General features: G+C 40.7%; 2 pseudogenes; both read right to left on the reverse strand.

Moving 5' to 3' along the window:
• The window catches only part of LOC129026621 (putative HERC2-like protein 3), a 147,073-nt pseudogene extending 127,549 nt beyond the window's left edge, over window positions 1-19,524 (reverse strand).
• Window positions 19,525-21,575: 2,051 nt separating this feature from the next.
• On the reverse strand, window positions 21,576-24,305 carry LOC134738361 (E3 ubiquitin-protein ligase HERC2-like; annotated as a pseudogene).
• Window positions 24,306-25,215: the final 910 nt, after the last annotated feature.

Raw genomic sequence — 25,215 nt, forward strand, 5'->3', positions numbered from 1 at the left:
TGCCCACCACCACACCTGACTAACTTTTGTATTTTTAGTAGAGACAGGGTTTTGCTATGTTGGCCAGGTTGGTCTTGAACTCCTAACCTCAGGTGATCTGCCCACCTTGGGCTCCCAAAGCCAGAGTCATCTAAGGTCTTCACAAAGACCAATGTTACCCAAAAATGCTTTGCTTTGGAATGACCGCATAAAAAAAAGACAGGTTTATATGAAAATCAGTTGACACACGCATGCCTTTCCACCTTAAGAAGGTTTTGTCGAGATGGCTTTTAAGCTCAGCATCATATCTGAAATTTTATCATTCCTAAATTTAAATAAACTGGCTAAATATCAATTATATTATTCTGTTTTCTAACTTACATAGCAGGGAACCTGCTTGAGCCTAAACCCCGTCTACTAAAAATACAAAAATTAGCCGGGTGTGATGGTGTGTGCCTGTAATCCCAGCTACTCATGAGGCTAAAGCAGGAGAATCACCTGAACCCAGGAGGCAGAGGTTGAAGTAAGCCAAGATTGTGCCACTGCACTCCAGCCTGGGCAACAGAGCAAGACTCTGTCCCAGGAAAAAAAAAAAAAAAAAGAAGTGCTCATGAGTGAAATTCTGACTTGCTTGCTTGTGCGTCAGGCAGACTGGCGGTAACTCCTAAGAAACCTCACATCAGGATTTGTGGAACCTCCTGAGAGAATCTCCATTCCTAGAAAACAAAGTCATATGAACATAGTTGGCCAAGTTATAAAGGTTTTGAATCCAAGAAAATAGGGAAGAGTCAATTATGAGTACAGTTTGGTTTAACTGGTCTCCTAGACTTTCCACCATTGACTTAATTCAGAATATTATAGAGAAGAGGGGGAATTACAAGTAAAAAGTACATAGATAGATGTAGGTATAGACCTGAAAAGAAATAAAGCTCATTATTAAGTTACAAAACTTTACTAAGGGGTCTAAAATATACTTGAATAAATGAAGAAACAACCGTAGTCCTGAATGAGTAGACTCAATACAGTAAAATGCTACTTCTCTCCAAGTTTATCTGTAAGTTTACAGCAAGTCCCATCAAAGTCCCCACAGAAAAATTTTTTGAAACATAACGAATGATTCTAAAGTTCATCTAGTGGCATAAATATCTATAAGAGCCAAGGGAGGCCGGGCTTGGTGGCTCATGTCTATAATCCTAGCACTTTGGGAGGCCAAGGTGGGTAGATTTCCTGAGCTCAGGAGTTCAAGACCAGCCTGGGCAACATGGCAAGACCCCATCTCTACTAAAATACAAAAAACTAGCTGGGCATGGTGTCATATGCCCGTAGTCCCAGGTACTCGGGAAGCTGAGGCACCAGCATTGCTTGAACGCAGAAGACAGAGGTGACAGCTGAGATCATGCCACTGCACTCCAGGCTGGGTGACAGAGCGAGACTGTCTCAAAAAAAAATAGCTAAAAAATTGTGAAGGAAGATAGAATTACTATATGATCCAGCAATCCAACTTCTTTGTATTTATCCAAAAGAATTGAAATCAGGATCTCAAAGAGATATTTGCACACTTATTGTTTGCAATAGCCAAGACATGGAAGCGACCCAAATGTCCATCAACAGATGAATGGATAAACAACATGTGGTATACACACAATGAAATGCTATGGAGCCGTTAAAAAGAAGGAAAGCCTATCACACGCCACAATATGGATGAATCTTGGGGACATTAGGCTATGTGAAACAAGCCAGTCACAAAAGACAAATACTGCATGGTTCCATTTATATGAGCTATCTAACATAGACCAACTCATTGAAGCAGAAAGTACGATAGTGGTTGCCAGGAACTGGGGTGATGAGGAAATCAAGAGTTACTGTCCAATGGGTATAAAGTTTCAACCATGCAGAATTAAAAAGTTCTAGAGATCCGCTTTTCAACATTGTACTTATAATTACCAATACTGTACTATATGCTTCAAAATTTATTAAAACAGTAGATCTCATGTTACAAGCTTTTTAAACACAATTAAAAGAACTCTAAAATAAGTAAAATGAGAGGAAAATTGTTTCAATTAAGAATAGAGAATTGGCACAGCAATAAACAAATGGACCTATTAAAATGGAAAAAAAAAAAAAAAGTCCAGAAACAGATCAAGTTTAAGGACACAGTATAGCACCACAAATCAAGGCGACAAATGTTTTGTGGGCTTTTTGTTTGTTTTGTTTTCTTTTTGAGATGGAGGCTCGCTTTGTCACTCAGGCTGTAGTGCAGTGATGTGATCTCAGCTCACTGCCACCTCCGCCTCCCGGGTTCAAGCAATTCTCCTGGCCCAGCCTCCTAAGTAGCTGGGACTACAGGCACCTGCCACCACGCCCGGCTAATTTTTTGTATTTTTAGTAGAGACGGGGTTTCACCGTGTTAGCCAGGATGGTCTTGATCATCTGACCTCGTGATCCGCCTGCCTCGGCCTCCCAAAGTGCTAGGATTACAGGCGTGAGCCACCGTGCCTGGCTGATAATGAATGTTTTTTCTGCATTCTTTTTACAGAATCTTTTGTTATTTATTTATTTAGTCTTAATGCATTGGTTCATACTACCATTTCAATATTGAACAGAAATGGCAATAATAGATACTCATATTTTACTTCTGACTTCACAGAGAATGATTCAAATATTTCTCCTTTAATATTGAAGTAGGGTTATTTTTGTAGATACCCTATGTTAATTTAAATGAGTTACCTTCCATTTTTAGTACGCTAAGAATAGTTTTTACGGTTACTGAATGTTTATGTTTTAAAAGTGTTGTGTTTTAAGTTTATGTTTAAAAGCTTATATGATGCATAATAGAAATGTTTATATAATTTTCCTTTTAATCTGTTATTGTGGTAAATTATATTTCTATTGTTTAATCAACTGGTATTTTTAAGGCAAATTAGATTTGTTCATATTTACACTTTTATGTGCTACATAATTTAATACTAATTGTAATATATTTAAAAATTTTTTTCATGTTTGTTTATTGTTCTGTATATTCTTGTACTCTTGTCAGGTATAGCATTAAGTTTAATGAATTAGCAGAATGATTTGCAGAATACTCTTCATCTCTGTCATCTACTTTTCTATAGTTTTGGAATGATCTTACTGAAAATTTTATAACCTATAAAACCGGCTAGTGCTACTTGCTTTTTTATTTGCTACTACACCAATTACTTAATACTTAAATGATTATTCAGGATGTTTATTTATTCTTGATTAAATGCTGGTAAGTAATATTTTTCTAGATAGTTGTGTATTTCTGCTTATGCTTTAAATTTACTCAAAGTAATTAATAGTGTGCCCTCGTTTTCTTTCTAATCACTAAGTATGCCATTAAACACATTTTTATTCTTAATATTTATTTTCTGTGTAACATTTGTTGTTCCTTGATAAGCCTGAAGAGGTTGATAAATGTTATCACTAATTTTAGAAAACCAATTTTTGGCTTTGGTGATCCTCTTTGTTGGCCTAGTTTTCATTTTATGAATGTATTTTCTTATTATTTACCTACAATCATTGTGTTTATTCTTTTGCTGATTTTCTAAACTCATTAGAGTTCAACTTTCTTCTTTTCTAATTTATGCTTTTAAGGCTGTAATTTTTCCTCTGCATTGAACATTTGTTGTGTCTCCCACGTCTTGATGTGTACTATTTAATTATCTTCAGGTGTTAAGAAACTTGCATATTTTCATTATATATGGTCGTATAATTGATTTTTCTACAAAATGAAAATATTACATAATCTGCACTATCCAGTATGATAGTCACTAGTGGCTACTGAGCACTTAAAATGTGCAACTGAGAAAATGAATATTTAATTATATTTACTTTAATTAATTTAAATATAAACAGCCATATGTCTAATGCCCACCTTATTAGACATCTCAAAATAAAAAAGAAATTAAACATGAGCTGATAGAGGATATTTATATAATAAACATGTTTTGATGCAGGATTTGTACTATAATGGTTGTTTATTTTTAAGCTGATTTATATAACCTAGTGGAGAAGCAGACCTGAATTATCCAAAAGAGGACAGAATCACAGGAGCTATATCCATGTAGACCAAATGTGAATGTGGGTATGGGATATAGTATAAAAGGGGAAGTTTTAGCATAATATAGAAGCCTAAACATTCATTCATAATAGCAGAAGATGAAGCACAGTGTGTGAGTACACATGGGTATGTGATGGGAACATGTTGTGTTTTCAGTATGTTGTCTCCCCTTCCTAATTATTGAATGATCCTTGTATTACTGAAGTGTGCCAATATTTCCAGCTAAAAAAAACTAATTGTCATAGCCACTCTTGCAATAGCTTTGGCCAGTGAGAATAGGCATGATTCATTGTCTGTAAGCAGTAAATCAAGAGATAAAAGTCAACCATTCTTCTGTTGACTTCTTTAGAATGAGGAAGAGTAGGCTGAAGTCCAACCAGCAATCTTCTATTTCTGGTATCCTAAGAATGGAAGACAATCATCATTTGTTTAATGAGTATGAAGCCACCAGAAGCGGCCATGAACTGTCTTCCTCCAGATATGTTTTAAGGTTATACTTTTTTATGTGTTTACTAAACACAATTCTTGAAAGAGGCATCATTTAGAAGTGAGGTGTTGATAGTAATGCAAACTAAAATGTGGCTGAACAAGGTAGTCAGAAAGCAGTTGGATAAGTTTCATATGGTACAAGACAGAGCTGGCATTAAGAAATAATAACCATTTGGTTAAACCATCATTTGATGTATATTTAAAAATGAACTATATGCCTAATGAGACTGTAAAACTAAAGAAAATGGCAGAAAATGTTGAAAACATGACATGCAGTAATAAGTGGCTCTTATTGCTACTTTTAGCAAAGTCCTGCGAGAAGATGAACTCAGATAAAGCTATGTGGGCTGCTTTGCAGTTTCTATGTTCCTTCTCTTCAGAAAAACAATATCCGGATGAGGTAGGAATACACATGATCCAGAGACCTCAGATTCCAAGTCAATATTTTGAAAAGCAAGACACTGTCATAAGGATTATCAGTTGCCTATCCAATAATCCCTTTCCCCATCTTCCATTGACATTGAATCACTCTGCTATTAGGAATGACCTATGCTCAGGCACCCATGAAGATGAAGAGATGATAAATAGTAAAAGAAGAAATGAGTTGGCTGGGCCCGGTGGCTCATGCCTGTAATCCCAGCACTTTGGGAGGCCGAGGCGGGTGGATCACGAGGTCAGGAGATCGAGACCATCCTGGCTAACATGGTGAAACCCCATCTCTACCAAAAATACAAGAAATTGGCTGGGCGTGGTGGTGGGTGCCTGTAGTCCCAGCTACTCGGGAGGCTGAGGCAGGAGAATGGCATGAACCTGGGAGGTGGAGCTTGCAGTGAGCTGAGATCGTGCCACTGCAGTCCAGCCTGGCCAACAGTGTGAGATTCCGTCTCAAAAAAAAAAAAAAAAAACTTTCAACAAAGAAAAGCTTAGCTGGTCAACTCTAACAAACATTTAAAGCAGAATTGACACCAATCCTCAAACTCTTCTAAAAACAGAATATATGGGAACACTACCTAGTTCATTCTATGAGGCCATTATTACCCTGATAACTGTAAAACAATAAAATACTGCTGAAAGAAATTAAAGAGGACAGAAATAAATGGAAAGACATTCCACATTCAGAGAATGGATGTTAATATTGTTAAGATGGCACTATTCCCCAAAACAATCTACAGATTCAATCCCTAGCAAAAATCCCAATGGTCTTTTTTGCAGATATGGAAAAGCCAGCCTTGAAGTTCATGTGAAAATGCAAGGGACTCAAAGTAGCCAAAATAATCTTAAGAAAACACACTTCTCAATTTTAAAACAGTACAAAACTACAATGTTTAAAACAGTGTGGTACCTGCATAATTATCAACATATAGAATGTGATAATGTAATTGAGAGTCCAGAAATAAACCTAAATATCTACAGCCAACTGATTTTTGCCAAGGGTACCGAGAACTTCAGGGAAAGAACAGTCCTCAACAAGTGGTATTGAAACAATCAGATAATCAAAAGAAAAAGGCTGGACTCCTACCTCACACTGCGTAAAAGAAATTACCTAAAAATGGACCAAAGATCTAAATATAAGAGCTAAAACTATAAAACTTACAGAAGAAAATATGAAGATAATCTTCATCAACCTTGTATTTGGAAATGGCTTTTTGGATATGTTATCAAAAGCATAGATGACAAAAGAGAAACAGATAAATTGAACTTCATCAAAATAAAAAACTCTATCAAAGGAAATACAATCCAGAGAACAGGAAAAAATACCCTCAAATTATATATCTGATAAAGGTCTACAGATCTGTGACGGTCTAGTATACATGAAATTTTTAAAGAGTCTGAGGACTGGTGTTAATTCTTCTTTAAATGTTTGGTACACTTCTATAGTGCATTTATTGGTACAACAACAAGATGATGACAAATAACCCTATTTAAAAAGGAGAAAGGGGCTGGGTGCAGTGGCTCATGCCTGTTATCCCAGCACTTTGGGAGACCAAGGCAGGCAGATCACCTGAGGTCAGAAGTTCCAGACCAGCCCGGCCAACATGGCGAAACCCCATCTCTACCAAAAATACAAAAATTAGCCAGGTGTGGCGGTGTGTGACTGTAATCCCAGCTACTCGGGAGGCTGAGACACGAGGAGCACTTGAACCCAGGAGGCAGAGGTTGCAGTGAGCTGAGATCGTGCCACTGTGCTTCAGCCTGGGCGACAGAGTGAGACTCTGTCTCAAAAAAATAAAATAAAAAATAAAGAGAAAGGGATTTGAATAGACACTTCTCCAAAGAAGATATACAAATGGCCAACAAGCACAAACATGTAAAGAAGCTCAATGTCATTCGTCATTAGTGAAATGCAAATCAAAATCACAATGAGATGCCACTTCACACCCACTAGGATGGCCTTAATCCAAAAAAACAAACAAAAAAAGAAAACCACAAAAAATAGTGTTGGCAGGGAAGTAGAGAAACTGGAACCCTGCAATCCTGCCCACTGGTGGTGGGAATGTAAAAATGATACGGCACTGTGGAAAAGTTTGGTAGTTTCTTAGTAAGTTACACACAGTTGTACCATATGACCCTGTAATTCCAGTCCTAGGTGTATAATCAAAAGAACTAGAAACAAGTGTTCAAACAAGTATTTGTATATAAATGTTCCTAGCAGCACTATTCACAAAAGTCAAAAGGCAAAACCAACCCAAATGTCCATCAACAGATAAATGAATAAACAAAATGTTATATATTCATACAATGAAATCTTTTTCAGCCATAAAAATAAAGTACTGATATATACCAAATGAAATAACCCAGACACAAAGGCCACAAATGGGATGATTCCATTTATATGAAATATCCAGGATATGCAAATCCATAGACAGAGAAAGCAGATTTGTGACTATCAGGGGCTGGAGAGCAGGGTGAGTCAGGACTGATGGCTAAATGGGGTGTATTTATAGTGATGAAAAAGTTCTACAACTAGACAGTGGTGATGACTCTAGAAAATTGTGAATATACTTAATACCGCTGAATTGCGATGTTAAAACGCTACATTTTCTGCTATTTGTGTCTTACCATAATTTACAAAAAGCTTAAAAAAAAAAAAAAAAAAGAAATCAAAGCAAAATCTTGACGTTTTCCCAAAGGCTCTCAAGCCGGTGCAGACCTACCAATCAGGCGCAGTGCCATCTGAGCGAGGGCCAGCGTGCTGGAATTGAGCAGGAGGTCGACGTTGTTTGTGCCGTGCTGCAGGGTGAGCATGCTGAGCATCACCAGGAGGAAGCGGGCTTGCGGGATGGTCCCCAGGCTCGGTCCTGACACGTTCTCATTGGTGATGGTTTGCAGGGGAACCGGCTGGATACCTAATAAGCATTGACACCCACTGACATTTCTTGTGATGGATAGAAGAATAAACGTAACGCAGAAAGCACGGGCTATTACTTTAACATCTGACTAATAGGCATTGACACCCACTGACATTTCTTGTGCGTGGATACAAGAATAAACGTAACGCAGAAGGCACGGGTGATTACTCTAAACTTCTGACTATTTTTCAGTGGTTTCCACAGAGTGGGCAGCTCTGTCATGCTGCACGATGGGTCTACCCCCTGTATTCTGTGCACAGGTCGTTCCATCTGTCTACAGGACTTAGCATGTTGCTCTCTGAATACACTGGTGCCCTATTCCATTCCTTCCATTTCAAATGTAAAAGTTATGTCTCACTTTTCCTCCACAAAACCAATCCAATCAACTCTCTGTAGATGCTCAAACTATACAGAAAATAAATATTAATATAGGACACAGACACTTTAGGATATGTGGTGATACACATAAAAATGTAAAAATGTAAAAATGTTATACTAGAGTACTTCAACATTGTGTCTCCTGCTAAATTTTAAAGTTTTGTTTAAAATCTGAGAAAGCTGACAGCAGCATAGATTATACAAGTACAAAGTACAAACACAGTCTTCTCAAAAGCAAAAATTGGCATTTGCAAGTTTCCACAACATATAATTAAAGGCAAACTATAAAATAACATTGATGCAACTGTTGACTCACCAAACTCTTTAAATTTGGCACTGGCATCCATCAAAACATTTCGAATGTTCTGAACAGCCCAAGCATACAGCTTGCCAAAGGTGACTTCCAGCAGCATCCGATTAAAAGGTGGGATCAAATCAACATCCTTTAAACAATCAGTAAGAGGTTCCCTTTCAAATAAAGATAAAGAATTTGACTCGGGACACTGCCAGACTTCTAACTGTTACAGAACAACATTTTGTTGCCACAGCTTCCTTAATTAAGAAAAAAATATGCTAACGTTTTACCCTATATCGATCCCCTCAGGAATAAGTCTTTGCCATCCACAAAACATCACGTACTGCACAGATAGAAGTAAGAAATTCTTGCTCACCAGTTTTAAAATTGTATCTATCCCTTCCAGGCGAATCTCTGCTCTCTCCAACTGCAAAATATCAATGCATACAGTTAAGTGTTATGTATATTACCCAATGCAGACATGCATTTCTCATCAAATGTTACCTGTTTTAGTAGACACTTTCTCATTTTTTCCACATCCACCGGTTCCGCCTTAAGGGCAAATTCAGCAATTGTACTGAGGAGTGGAGACTGCGGATAAAGACCCTGCACATTCTGCTTCAACCACTTGTATTTGTGAACACCTGTAACAGTACTCAACAGCAGCTGCCATTTGTCCTAACAAAGGAAAACCATTTTCATCATTTGTCTACCCTATTTAATATTAAACTGTGCTCTAAAAGTTATTCAAGTAAAATATAAATAATGCTCATAGGTTTAAATTGGTTAAAATGTTAAATTTAGTCATTAATACATGGTTTTAAAACTATGCTATAAATATAAGTGAATTTATAATCTCTATACTAATATATGTCGGAACAGGCTAGCTTGGCATACAAAGTTAAGTTATGGTTCATTTTAATGGCCACAGGGCCCAGCACTGTTTCTGGAACAAAGAATATATTTAAGGAACGAATGGTGAATAATTAATGATACAATCTAGTACCAAAAATAAAAGGAAACCCTTCTCCAGCTACAGCTCTGACCAAGACATCATAAGTCAAGTTCATGAAGCATCACTGGGGCCATATTTCTAACAATCGCCCGTCCCTCCCTCTGGATGCTCAGGTACAGAGGTACGAGACTGTGGATTCCTTTGCTATGTGCTATGATTCTATTCAGCCAACCTCAGAATCACAGAAAATACTGCACCTTGGGTGATTTAATTGCAATGGGTCTCTTGTCCACATTTATTGGACTGTGAGGCAAAATGCAAGCTTCTTCTAAATCACTCCATTTCCAATTTTTTCTTCATCATCTATAGATTCTGGCTTCTTAGGAACTGTGTTTTAAAACATCATTCACTATAAAAATCATATACTTAAATATTAATTTTAAATTAAGAAATACTTAGATTTACATGAAGGACAAATATTTCATTCAAATAAACATCTGAACAACATTATAAATTGCAATGCTCAACAACAAGAGTGAAATGATCACCCTGGCAGAACAAAAAGACAAAGTGAGAGTGCGACGAGGGGAGAAGCCCCGAAGCAGGGGAAGCCCGGCAGCCAGCAAGCTCTTCCTCAAGTGCCAGAGAGTGAACATTTGAGTCTTTCAGGCCATGCAGTCTGTTGCAAATACTCAACTCTGCTGCTGCAGCACAAAAAGTAACCACAGATAAAGCAATAGGTGTGGCCGTGCTCCCGTAAAACTCTATTTATGGTGCTACAATTTTAGCTTCATGTAGTTTTCATGTGTCAAAAATAATATACTTCTTTTAATTGTTAAAAAACGATTTCAAACTGGAAAAAAAAAAAAAAGGTCTTAGTCCATGGGCAACACAAAGCAAGCAAGAGGTGGAATTTGGCCCACAGTTCCTGGCTTGTCCGCCCTGGTCCAGTTCAGTGGTTCTGTTAGTGTGTAACTGAATCAATTGAATTCACTGTGATATGTGGAATTTCCTCCCTATATTTTATCTCTTTTAAAATTTTTGGTCTAAATCTCCTCAGCATATAATATAAAAAATAAGCAACATGATAATACACCTGGGCAGTAAAGAGCTAACATAGCAGGCCAGGGTTGCTCAGACCCTGCAAATTCCCAAGGAAGGTCTGTCCCTTCATGATTGGTCCTTCTTCTAGGAGCTGAGCTCTGAGCCCTTGGAACACCCTGCCTGATAAGTTTTTTGGTATACCTGACACCCAGGACCTTGTGGCAGTGGTCTGGCCAGGTAGTTTATGCTAATGATGTGACTTGCGAGGGACCACTTGTTTTTGCACTGGGGCACTGGAGTCTGAGTAATTGAGGTCAGTCACATGGGCACTGCCTGCATATGTGACTGGCCCCCAACAAAAACTCTAGACTCGAGGCTCAGGTGCGCTGGCCCGGTTAACATTTCTTCACACATGATGTGACACACTTGCTGGGAGAGCTAAGCACATGCACGTGACGCCACTGGGGAGAGACACTAAAGCTTGTGCCTAGTTTCCTCTGGACTTCCCTCCATGCACCCTTCCCTTTGCTAATTTTAATCTGTATCCTTTTTGCGGTAAAAAAACACAGCTGTGAGTATAACAGCTCTTCTGAGTCGTTTTAGTGAATCATCAAGCCTGAGAGAAGGCTCGGGGATCCCTGACACAGCAACAGGAATATTAATCACTTAATCTTTTCAAGTTACTTAATTTCCAAAAAAAAGAAAACCAGCTTGAAACAGCACACAATAAATCTATAAACCCACAAGAAACTCTAAAAGTGACAGTGTGGGCTCAGCACCCACGGATATGAGATGGCAAATGGTGGAGTCTCTCTCCCTCATGCTGAGGCAGCCTGTCTCCTGGGCCCGGGCTGAGTTCCTGCGTGCCTGGGTTAAAGGAATCGCAGAAGTGTGACTGCTGTTACTTCCTGATCCAGAGCACCCCTCGGATCCAGACAGGCTGTTATGGTGTAGGGTTTGTTCAGGAACAATCAAATTAGGATGGCTTCTAGAACACTTTAGTCTTTCATAAGCTTATTGTTCAAAACACCCATCAGAAACTCAGTAATTAATACTGTTCAATAAGCAGGTTTGTGAGTAAATCAGTATAAGTCATAATATGATCAGAGGCCAGGCGCGGTGGCTCACGCCTGTAATCCCAGCACTTTGGGAGGCCAAGGCAGGAAGATCACGAGGTCAGGAGATCAAGACCATCTTGGCCAACATGGTGAAATCCCGTTTCTACTAAAATACAAAAATTAGCCAGGCGTGGTGGCGCGTGCCTGTAATCCCAGCTACTTGGAAGGCTGAGGCAGGGGAATCCTTTGAACCTGGGAGGTGGAGGTTGCAGTGAGCTGAGATCACACCACTGCACTCCAGCCTGGCGACAGAGCAAGACTCCGTCTCAAAGAAATAAAAAAAGGATATAATCAGAAATTTCTGTAGTTTATTTATAATCACAAGTGACTAAATTCTAAACTATTTTATAATTTCTAAGCATTTTTATTCAAATTTGGATTTAATGCAAAAAGACTTTTCTGTACCCTTACACAGCTACTTCCAGGAAAATGTCAGTAACTCTTTTAGCTTCCCTTTATAATTCTCCATATATCAGAATACTCAATATTTCCAAACAAAAAACATTTCTTTAGAAGAACGGCAATAAGTTTAAATGTTCCCATTATATCTCATTACCAGGATAACTAATAAAATAAAAATACTTCCTTGTTCCCATCAATTTAGCAAAGATTATTTACATTTTCAACATCAATTTACTAGTAATCAAATCATACCACACTCAATTCCTAATCTGCCTCATTGTCTGATTGCTTGGAAAAATAAGCGAGATTTCTGTATTTAATCATAACTATACATAAAAATGATGGCAGCAGGTAGAAATGTCACATGGAATCAACAGTAGAGAAACTTCACTCTGAAATCACAGGTCCAGTGAGGCAGGGTGAAGCACATGCTTTAATAGTATCTTCTGTCCTTTTACATTCTCACCTCTCTTTTTCCTTCATTCTTGAATTATCTTCTGAGCTATCCTCCTCCAACGGGGCAAAGAACTTAACGATTTAAACTTAGACATTATAGAGAGGTCATTATAAACAGCAGGTCTCAATTCATTAAAGAGGAATCTCAAACGTTCGATGACAGGAGCACAGACCTCCTTGTAAGAACGGCCCTGTTCTTGATGAGTCTGCAAAGTTAACCAGGAAAAGACAACTTTAACAACAAATATTTCAGCAACTGTCTGCAAAGCACAGAATAAAAAGAATTAAAATCTATCACCTTAATGAGCGAACATTTTGCTTGGTAGACAACTCTACAAACATCCACCACTGACTTAGGCAACGTTCTGTGCTTTACTTGCTCAATACCAAGTGCACCTGCATGAACTAAAGATAATGCCACATGACCTGTAAAAAGACATTTAAAAGAAGGGCAGGGAAGGAATGAATATGTACTGCAGGTTAGTCGAGGGATCTGCAGTGTAGCTAAAGTACACAGATATTGAGCTCCTTACCTAAATCTTCATGTTTCGAGAGGCAACATAACAGCAAGCGACTGACCTCTTCCACGGGATGCTCGGGGGGAAACATGATCGGTGTGGTCAAATGGCACTGCCTACAGTACCTTTCTATTTGACACAAAAAGTCCTGCAACAGAAACAGCTGGAGGTAACCTCAGAGCCACCCAGTGAGTCTTCACAAATCTTAAACATGCCACAGCTTCTGATGCACTTGCAGTCAGTAATGCTTCTGAAGCCTCGCTAGCATGTTAACACAATCAGGTTCTCACCTCAAAACCCTCCAGATAATACATGAAACAAAGTCTGTGCTGTGTTAACCAAAGAGCACATAAGTATTCCTATGTCAAAGTCCTCAGATAAACAGAGCACTGAGGTGGCAGTGGGGGCAGGCCTAGCTCACCTTCACGTTGTGATCCTGAATGTTATTGTCTGCAATGGCTTGCAGAAATGCCTGGGAATGGTCCCCCAGAGCCCATCTGTGGGAGTAGAGTCGAGATTTGCTGGCAGGTGTGCCCCTGGGGAGCTGCAGTGGTCCTTATCTTTCTCCTCTTTGTAGCTGTAGTGGATCTGGCTGGTGTGCGGCTTCCAGAGAAGATGGATGACTGAAGCCATTCTAGAAAATGCACATGCAGACATGAAAGAGAAACTCAAGTGCACAACTCAAAATAAATACTATTAAAAAAAAAAGATGCTCAACTGAACACTCAATTTAGAAGGTGAAATTCAGCATCATTCATATGAAAGAGCTCCACCTAAGATGTTTAAACAGGTTGACTTATAATTCCTCTATCTACGTGAACACACTTTCTGGTGATTCCACGCGCCTCAGGCATGGCATCAGAACTCAGGATCGTAGTTCCAGTCCAGCATTCACTGGATACCTGTGCTCTGCCTGCAGCTGCCTGGTTCCACAGATACCGTGTGAAGACTGAGGTGCACATTCTAACAAGGAAGGCAGCAAAGGGCACCACTGACACAATTAATCACAGGATTTCAAGTCCAAAACTATGTGCAATGGATGACTATGGGGGTACCAGGGAGACTGGAAGACAGACCACCGCTATTCTGAGGGTCAGTAAGGGACTTGTGGAAGCAACAACTGAGCTAAGATGAGAAATAAGACCCAGACGCTGAGTATCCAGGCAGGGAACAGCACATCTGAAGGATTTCTACAAAGAATTACATCCTCAGGGTAAGCTACGTATTCCTAGAGCACTTATAAAGGAACGAAAAGGAGAAAATATTTAACAAACACACAATCTTTAATGAAGGATAGATCCCTGGAGATGGGAGGGCCGACGGACTGGAAAGGAGACCTGTGCGTGGTGCCAGGCACGGGATCGGCCAGTGCGAATGTTAATTACAACTGCTTATGGTCACTTGAGGGAGTGGCACATACACACAAAATTAGTATGTGCACCACTACAGATCTCTATTAAGGATCTGTGTTATCAAATACTGCTCCAAATCCAAGCAATCAAAGCGGGCATGCACTTAGTGTTCTTTTACTGGACATTTAGATTTTAGAGCACTCAGGAGCATTCCCCAACCCACCACATTCATTCTCCTGAAACACTAATCCAATGCCGACTCTCTCTGGCCCTCTCTCTTTAAGCACAGGACCGCCCCTCCTTACTGCTCCAAGATAAGCCTCTGATCCTCCCGTGGATCGGACCCACCTGCCAGGGCCCATGGCACCCTCTGCCCTGGAGCTCGCCAGCCCTGCCCTCCTTGCCAATGTAAACAAAGCCCATCTTCTGGCAAGCAATGAGCCTTGAGGAGGACGGAGGGAAGCAGACCCCTCACAGGACACCACAGGCAGCCCAGCACTGCACAAAGGTCCACCCATCAGGGGGCTGTGTGGACACCAAGATCCTCCTTCCCCGCAAGCCTCTGCCACACCCACTCTCGCAAGCAGCAGGAAAGCCCTGCTCCTCTCAGCAGTGCCCTTGACACTCCTGCGTTTTCTGCCCAGAATGCTCCCTCACACAATTTCAGGACTGCTGCCAATGTGAAGCCTTTCTTCTCCCAGAACCACGTATGAACCTCTCCATTTCACCATTCACCACCTTGTAACGTGACCTGCTTAGAATGCTGGCTCATCAACAAGCAGCAGCTGAAGGCAGAGGCATGTCCTATCCATCACTGCATCCTGAACACCTCCCATGGTAACAGCACCAGAAAGCAGAGGCGTGTCGTATCCATCACTGCATCCTGAACACCTCCCATGGTAACGGCACTAGAAAGCAGAGGCATGTCCTATCCATCACTGCATCCTGAACACCTCGCACGGTAACGGCACCAGAAAGCAGAGGCGTGTCCTATCCATCACTGCATCCTGAACACCTCATATGGTAACGGCACTAGGCAACTGCTCAACAGAAGCTGCTCAATGGACAGACAGACAGACAGACAGATGGGAAATGCACAACTACATGAAGGAAAATGTAAACCCATCTTAGGAGACAGGAAGAAGCTTATTATTTTAGGTGGTTACAAAGGCTGCCATCCTGAACTATAACTGACTTGAGCCTGGTCTGGTAAAAACACAGGCCTCAAGTAGAATGCTGTTCCCTGAGAGGACAGCTGATCCACATTCTGTGCAATTTCTGGGCATTCAGGCAGAAAAAAGCCATGCTGAGCCCATCAGGCAGAGGCTGCAATACGTGAGAACACCACAGGGTAGACATTCCTGCACACTTTTTAGCTTCCTCTGCAGCAACAGACCATGAGGGCAAATAACAGCCACTCACAGCTGTTTCTACCTGATTCAGTCTCACTATCCTTCTTATTATTTTTTTTTAACGTCATCAGCTGTGTTGAATACTCCTCTCCTTTTTTTTTTTTGAGACGGAGTCTCACTCTTGTCACCCAGGCTGGAGTGCAGTGGTGCGATCTCAGCTCACTGAAACCTCTGTCTCCTGGGTTTAAGCAATTCTCCTACCTCAGCCTCCTGAGTAACTGGGATTACAGGCACCTGTCACCACGCCCAGCTAATTTTTGCATTTTTAGTAGACATGGGGTTTCACCACATTGGCCAGGCTGGTCTCGAACTCCTGACCTCAGGTGATCCACCCGCCTCAGCCTCCCAAAGTGCTGGGATTACAGGCATGAGCCACCGCCTGGCCATCTCCTACTTTTTTAAAGAGAGAGTCTTGTTTTGTCACCCAGGCTGGAGTGCAGTGGTATGATCATGACTCACTGCAACCTCAACCTCCCAGGCTCAAGCGATCCTCCTACCTCAGCCTCCTGAGTATCTGGGACTCCAAGTATGTGCCACCATGCCTGGATAATTTTTGTGTATATTGTAGAGATGGGGTTTTGCCATGTTGCCCAGGCTAGTCTCAAACTCTTGACCTCAAGCAATCCACATGCCTCAACCTCCCAAAGTGCTGGGATTACAGGCATGAACCACTGTGCCTGGCCCTCTCCCACTCTTAATGGCACTTACAGTTCAAAAAAAATAATCTGCTAATCAGCAAAAAGCAAAGATTTTCTTACTGGCACATTCAATCTCGACAGGAGACAGCGGTGTGCTCATTGCTAAATAGGAAGCATGTAATCCGAGAAGCAGGCCCAGATTCCTCTCTGTGTCTATCAGAGGTGAAGAGAGACTTCCCAGATCTGGTATGGTGACAACTTCTTGGTCAGGCTGGAAAAATAAATTTCATCATCAATCTGAGGAAACAGAATTAATTAAAAACATAAAACCAAAAGGATAGCTCTGTCCTGCAACTGTACCGCCATGTGAGCCCAGGGATGCTCTGGGCGTTCTGCCTCCCCATAGTGTAATGAGTTGATGCTGCTGTGCCCAAGTAACAGCGGATACCACATAAACCCACATGCCCAATAAAGCAGGCAGCAACCGCATAGCCCTACTGTAGAAAAACTAAAGCACAGATACGTGATTTGGCTAGAATATTCCTTAGGAATCAGTTTCCAAAGTGACTGTACACCATGCTTCAGAAAGTATAATGAATTGTTACATGAATAAATAACCCACTGGGCAACAAAACTATGACAAGTATTCGATGACAAGTATTAGTGGACTGTGACCACACATGTAGAGGAAATGAAATTTATTCTGACAAAAATCAAACTCTGAAAAAAGCAAGAGTTCAACTTTTCCAGTCACAGAAGATATTTACAGCAAAGTTAATTCTCCCCTTCATAAAATGCTTTAAGCCCTGCCCTAATGGCATTTAATACATTTTATTACTTGCAGATACCTGGAAAGCTAATCCCAATATATAAATTCTATGTGTTTGTGAATACATAGTAAGGACAAATTTCTATTGTAAAGAATTACACTTCCACATAGTTCTTCCCAAAAAATACACACCTCAAGATAATAAGCCATTCCAAATTTCTACATAAGACCAAAGTGTAACCTCTTTTCTTGTGGAAAACTGTCTATATTTCTCACAAATTGAACATTTAAAAAACAATCTTTCAAGACCAGTACATCACAGATCTTAACACGAATAAATGTAAATTCATTTATGACAAAACTTCTAAAGGATTTTTATATTTATCCCTAATGCCCCCCAAAAGACCCAGATATCAGTACTTCTAGATCCAAATATTCCTATCACAAACACACAGAGGGTATCCCCTGCCATCCTCTGCATCATTCAAGGCATACAGCCTCACCTCCAAATATTGGCCAACACAAAATGCGTGCACGGATTCCTGGGTGTCTTCAAACTGCAAAGCAGCTTCCAAAGCTACCACTGGGTCTTCCCCTGCAAACTGAGCTGAAACAAAAGGAGAAAAAGCAACATGAGTTCAATTCAGCTTGCCTGGAGAGCTGTAGGAGAAATAGTGAGTAGGAAATAAGTTAGGCGCTTAACTCAAAAGTGAGGGTTACCAGAGTATAATGACCTCCCACTGTCTCCCAGGGTTGCCTGGGCCGACTCAGAACTTGAAATGAGTTCCAAGTATTAAAACAAAAATGCATAATGAAAGCAAATTCTTCAAATGTGCTCAATTTGTTGATAAGACAGACACCAAAGCCACAGATACATTAAAGTATGCGGGGGCTGGCACAAAACTAAAGAAATCATTTATAAGCCAAATACTCTGCTTAGAATGATACAGGCTGTAACTTTTAACCAGGAAATAAGAAGTGTAATCTTACCAAGAATACTATTTCCTGTTAACGACTGTGTCTGGAAGTCCTTTATATCATATACTTTCCCGTCAATCACAGTCCAGAAGCCTCCATCTTTATTATGGTTCTTCAAATCAGCTTTGCGTATAAGTGTCACTTCCTCATTATTTCTACAGTTCTGACCTGTAAAAAATGACTCTGTATATACAGAAACCAGAATCAGTCCATCGATCAATCAACAGGTAAAATGAAAAGAACAAACTGTGTGAAAGAACTACAAGCAGAAATAAACAAATCCACAATCACAATGGGAGAAATACATATCTAGCTCTGAAACTAATACCACACATACAAATTCTATTAAATATAGAATGCTTTAAAAAAAAATCTAGACAGCATGAATATCAAATCTGGCCATGCCAGGCCACAGAGCAAATCTCAACAGATTTCAAAGAAATAAAGTTACAGAGCATGTGTGCTGACTACAATGCAGTTAAATTAGAAATAGGTTTTCAAAAATTCATTCAAAATAAAATAAAAATGACTCTGTATATACAGAAAATAAAAATATTCATTCACATATTTGAAAATTACAAAATACACTTATAAGTAACCCAAAATTCTAAGAAAAAATGACTATGAAAATTAGAAAATGTGTTCAATTAATAATCAAAATACTGCAGATCAAAATTGGTGACATACAACTAAATGCATGCTTGAGGGCATTTACGCCTTTAAATGTGTGTATTAGAGGGAAAAAGCTAAAAAAGAAAAGAAACACCAAATCAATAAAAGTCTATTATTTCATAAAAATACTCAAAAAAAGAAAACCTGAGTGGTGGTCACCTATGCAAGTGCTAGGATACCAACTCAATATTACCAAAAATAGTTAAAGGGAGGTGGCAGTTCAAGAAGTCAAGCTTAGACTATGTCCTTCCTGTACACATTGTACCTCCTGCTAACCAGACAGCAGAGGGCAAGGTTGGTGGGGATTTTATAGAGGACACGCAGCACATGAATTCCCTGGTCTAGTTCACAGAACTAAAGCGGGAGCCACCGAGCACTACAGGCCTCCTGAGCCAACAGAAAGCAGGCAGCATGACTCCAGACATAACACCACCCCAACGAGACTGAATCCAAATCCAACCAAACCTCTAGATCTAACCAGCAGATTAATGGAACTAACAGAAGAACATGTTGGTCTAGAATAAGAGAAAGCAATCAACCAAACTCAGAAAATGTGAAGTTCTCCAAAATAACCAACCTGCTTTTTTGAAAAAGAAAACGGTATGATCAGAGACAGGGAGAGGAGGGCCTGGAGCCATGCTGTTTGGAGAAAGAGACTAGAAGCATATGTCAAGCAATGCCAACACAGAGAACGTGCTCAGGTCGTAATTCAAAATTACCACCTAAAAAAGGCATTTTTGAGATAGTCCAGGAAAATGTAACATGGGCCGCATGTTAGGTTAAGGAATCACTGTTAATCTTACAGACAGGATAATGATATTGTAGAGTTTTTTTTTAAATCCTTAAGAGGTAAAATGCCTTAAAATGTTTTAAAGACAGAGTTATGCTTTAAAATAATCCAATCAGCCAGGCACGGTGGCTCATGCCTGTAATCTCAGCACTTTGGGAGGCCGAGGCGGGCAGATCACGAAGTCAGGAGATCGAGACCATCCTGGCTAACACAGTGAAACCCCATCTCATACGACGCCGTATTACCGCATTTAACAGGTATAATGAAGCAACTTGAACAGGCTATTTTTCCATTTCCATTGCATTTCAACAGAGCCCATTAAAAAGTAGTATAAATGGCCCTTAAATACTAATATATTTTAAAATGCTCAAACTATATCGGGGTCACCACTTTGTGCTTTAGCAGGCAAAATCCCAAAAGCCCACACACAAGGCTGGGAGGCCAGCAGCCCTATTGGTGGTGAGAGAAATCAAGATGTACAGGAGCAATCTGGTGACAACCAGCCCACACTAGATGCATCCCCACCTGTGCATGTGCACAGGCACACATGCGTGCACACATGGAGGACATGTGTTCCAGGTCAGGCCTTGCAGAACTATTTTTGTTGTTGTTGTTGTTGTTTGAGATGGAGTTTCACTTTTGTTGCCCAGCCTGGAATGCAGTGGTGTGATCTCGGCTCACTGCAACCTCTGCCTCCCAGGTTCAAGGGATTCTCCTGCCTCAGCCTCCCGAGTAGCTGGGATTATAGGCATGCACCACCACGCCCCGCTAACTGTTGTATTTTTCAGTAGAGATGGGGTTTCTCCAAGTTGGCCAGGCTGATCTCCAACTCCCAACCTCAGGTGATCCACCCACCTTGGCCTCCCAAAGTGCTGGGATTACAGGCGTGAGCCACCACACCCGACCCTCAGCACTATTTGTATAGCAACATTGTGGCAATAAGCCCAAGTGTCCACCAATAAGAGACTCACTAAAGAAAGATACATAAAAGACACATCCACACACTGAAGACTAAGCTGCTTTATGAAAACAAAGAGCGACACTCTGATAAAGTACTCCAGTATATATGGTTAGTTAAAAAAAACAAGCAGCACAAGTAATGCAACATGCTACCACTAGCGTACTCATTCCAGAGAACAAGGAGGTTACCGAGGAGACTGAAAAGTCAGAGGCAGCAGGTGGGAAATGGGTGGAAGGGGTGGGTGGGGAAGCAACAGTGTGTCTCTGCCTAGGTTTGATTTTTGAACCATGTGACTGTATTCCTTTTTTTTTTAATGACTGTAAAACAAAATAAATGCTCTTCATACTAGAAATAAAATGTTAGCAAAATCTGCATTCAAAACTAGGATTACTGTTCTACACTGACAAAGTTCACTACCATTAGCAAAGGCAGTTTTCTCATTGACATAATGAGATACAACAGTGTGCATGGGGTCCTCAGCGGGCCTGCACCCTACAGGTGCTCCACACATGCAAATCACTACTATTACCATTACTATTACACAACAGATATAATATATAATTATACTGTCACTACTATAACCAGCATTACATACTAAGACAGCCCACGTTCAGAGTATAAAGAAGGCTGTGGAACCCCCTGCAGAAGGTGGGAGGGCCTGGGGCTGTGCATAAAGGGGAGCTCTCTGGGGCTGTGCCAACTGAACCTGGAACCTGGGCCCCCAGGTTGGGTCCCCAGGCCTGTGTGCCTCAGCTTGCTCATCATTCACTCTCAACACGGATAACACCTTCAACTGCAAACACATTTAAAAACCACAGGCCAGCTCCCGCTACCAATACCAGAAAAAGCAAGTCTCCACACAGGCCCAGGATGAGAGCCTACAAGTGGTACTAGCTACAAAACACATGGAGAACACGGTTCTTGCACACACACCTTATGAGATGTTGGAGAGCTACATGGCGGAGGCATCTACAGGGTGTAGCCAGATGGTCTAAATGGGCCAAGACAACAACTGCCATTTCTTGCAGATCAATGGCAAGCTCGTTGTCTTGTGGAAGGGTGAGGTACCTCAGGAAACTCTCACTGGGGCTCAGAGGGCCAGACAAAAGCTAGAAGGGAAAAGTAAACAAACATTCAGAAATGGTGGGAAAAATTAAAGTAACACAGTTAGCCTTTACCCACTCTTTATATTTTGGTATTGACTCATTTGACCCATCAAATGAAATGCTGATGATACAGTTATACTATACAGCTATGTATTTGTGCAGCACATAAACTGTGTAAATGTCTAAATTTGCGGTATACATGTACACAACATTGACTGTGCATGTATACATTTATGATACCACAGGTAAGTTGAATCCACACAGATTACTAACATGAGCAAACCACCCTACAGGCCTAGGACCCCCGGAGAAAGGCAGAAGCACCTCTGTGGGAACCCAGCACAGCATCTCAAGCTGGCCTTGAAATCTAAAACCAAAACCTTTATTTTAATCTAAACGTTGCCCACTCTGGAGAACACCTACTTTCATTTGCAAATTAAATCATAGTTCTAATTCTTCTAAAGGCAGAAGAGCCCTATTATCATTAGGTTAAAGACTACCAAATAATAGAAAAATTAAAACAAGGCATGATATTGAAATGCCTAAGACTTTCCCAAAAAGACACAAAATCCAACTTGTACTTGACCTGTAAAGACCAGCAGTCCTGGAGGTTTACGCCCAGGGCCCCACACGCCTGCTCCTCCCCCAGCTCGGCGTCCACACCTGTTAAGGGGGGAGCTGGTACTAAACAGAGTGACAGCTCAGGTGACACACCCTGCACAGAGCCCAGTACATAGGAAGGGCCAACAAAGCAAGTCACTATTTTCATTGTTCTTTTCTGGTATTGTTTTAAAAGTGCGTGTTTCAAGCTTGGTTCTGTGCTGACAAGGGAGTCGGTGCTCACTGATCTGAGTCTTCTCCACAAACAAGTGGCTTCCCAACCTGTCTTATCTGACTCGCTGCTGTTACCACCACACACACACACACGCCAGAGAAAAACACTGCCGTGGACACGCACGCTGGTCTTGCTTTAAAAATAACTAGACTCGAGTGCCACCTAAACACAAAGTTCCATCATGACACTCACATGCTTGTTGCCCTCGGAGTGGGGTGTATCCTTCCTGCAAATGATGCTCTGGAACCTTTGCAGAAGGGCAAAAGCAGGGCGCTGGTGCCCTGGGCGGAACGCTCATTGTCAGTCTCCTGTGCTCCGCTGTCCCACAGCTGAAGCAACAACAGGATGGCAGACAACATTTGGCTAAAGGAGAAAACATATTTATTCTTAGTAAAAACAGGTTAACTTTTTTTTTTCATGGTTGATCAAAAATAAAAGCAAACAGCTAGATAGAAGTGAAGCAATACTTGGGATATGAAAGGAAATGAAAGTAAAGCCATGGTAATTAAATCACTGAATTGACACCAAGATTTTAGCACAAGTCATTGCCTTCTGCTGATAGGAAAGACCAGTTAAGAAGCTCAAAGAGCACGTTTACATGGAAGTTCTAGGATCTTAAACTCGGAATAAAAATAATTAAATGAGGAAAACTGAAAGAAAAAAAAAAGAACAGTTCCCAGGCTAGAAAACTGAGCATAAAAAAGGAAGTGAAAAAAAGGTAAAGAGAGAGCGAGCTCTGGGACATGGTTCTCTGGTTACAGAGCACCACATCTGCTGCGGTCACACACGATTCAGTGAAATGCACACAATGCAACAGGTATTTGGACACAGAGGTGCTTCCCCGAAGCATTCCCAGTCTGCGGCAGCCCTCACCTCAACGTGCCTCTCTGCACAGCCAGCTCCAGCAGGATGGCCAGGGCCAAGTTCTGGTCCTGCAGGGGGATGCTTCCTGGCCCTTTGGTGGCTGGCATTCCATGAACATCCCTGAAATGAAAACAGTGGATGCAGGAACAAAGCGACCTCTAGAAAGACAGCATGCTTACAATCACACTAACACATTTACTACATGCTCCCTCCCAAGGAAGGATATATTTTTAATATTTAGAATCAAGTTTCTGAGACTTGCTACTCAAATTTTTCAGAGATTTTTAAAGTATACAATTAACTCACAGAAATGTATTTATTCATTCAGATGCTATTACAGTAGACGACATACTCCAAGTGTGTGAAGCATAAAATAATTTATCTCATTATCCAAAACATGAGTAGGAGAATATCTAGCTATCTTTTCCAGTTTCAATGACGTGTAAGACTATGCCAGTATCTACCTCCTCCTACAGAATTAGAGAACCAATTTCTAAAACCACCTGAGGATCTGGAGGCAAAATGTCTACACTAATTTCTATCTCTGATCAAAGATTACCTGGTTGCTTACTCCACACCCAGCTCTCCAGGATTGACTTGGCCCTATATACAGGTGCAGGAGTTTCATCTTTTTTCTCTTTGTCATCCAGATCTTCTTTCTTTGTTCCACTTGATTCGACACTATCATCTGCAGAATTAAAATTTTTTTCATCTGTAATCGCTTTTCAGAATGTCATACCATTAGTCAGTCTCTGCAAATGTCCCTCCCCGAAGTTACAACATCATTAACTGTATGTTTGACAACTTAAAAATAAAATACATCAATCATACCTCTAACAGATCCAGTATAATTTTCATAAACAAACCAATAAATCGGCCGGGAGTGGCGGCTTACGCCTGTAATCCCAGCACTCTAAGAGGCCGAGGTGGGTGGATCATGAGGACAGAAGATGGACACCATCTTGGCTAACACGGTGAAACCCCGTCCCTACTAAAAATACAAAAAATTGGCCAGGTATGATGGTGGATACCTATAGTTCCAGCTACTCGGGAGGCTGAGGCAGGACAATGGCATGAACCCGGGAGGCAGAGCTTGCAGTGAGCCGAGATGGCACCACTGCACTCCAGCCTGGGCAAAAGAGCAAGACTCCATCTGAAAAAAAAAAAAAAAAAAGAAACCAATATATCAAATTATTTAAAGCCTGTCTTCCAAAATCATATTTCATTAACTTCCTAGTAGATTTCACAACTGAGAAACTTAGTCTTTGATATTTACCTACTTCAATTTCACACCAATTGCTTTTATCCAGTGAGTCCCAGTGCTTGTGTATCCATGGGAAAAGGGAGGGTGTAGAAAAGGAGTACGATTCAAAAATCTTTTAACTCTTTACAAGGCCCTACTCCACTGCCAACTGGGAAGCACTGCTATGCACTGTCACTGTCACTGATAGCATCATTCAAGAGCACTGGGACACAAAGGAAAAGCTGAGAAAAATGACTTTAGGCCACTGACAATGTAAAGTTTCAGTCAAAAACAACTGTCATAAAACTCCTTACATAGTAAGCAAAGAGAAGAGAGAACTAACCTTACCCTTGAAGTCTAAACACCTTCCATCACAGAAGGCTGTGACTAAATGTCTAAACAACATAATTAGAAAAATGTATCTCAATCGGTGAAAGACAATGTCCCATCCAGATTACAAATAATGACTATCTAAAAATCTCGAAGGAAACAGTTCCTCTGTTTACAACACTTCTGACACCAAATGTATG

Source organism: Pongo pygmaeus, chromosome 16 (assembly GCF_028885625.2).
Source record: "Pongo pygmaeus isolate AG05252 chromosome 16, NHGRI_mPonPyg2-v2.0_pri, whole genome shotgun sequence".
NCBI lineage: Eukaryota > Metazoa > Chordata > Mammalia > Primates > Hominidae > Pongo > Pongo pygmaeus.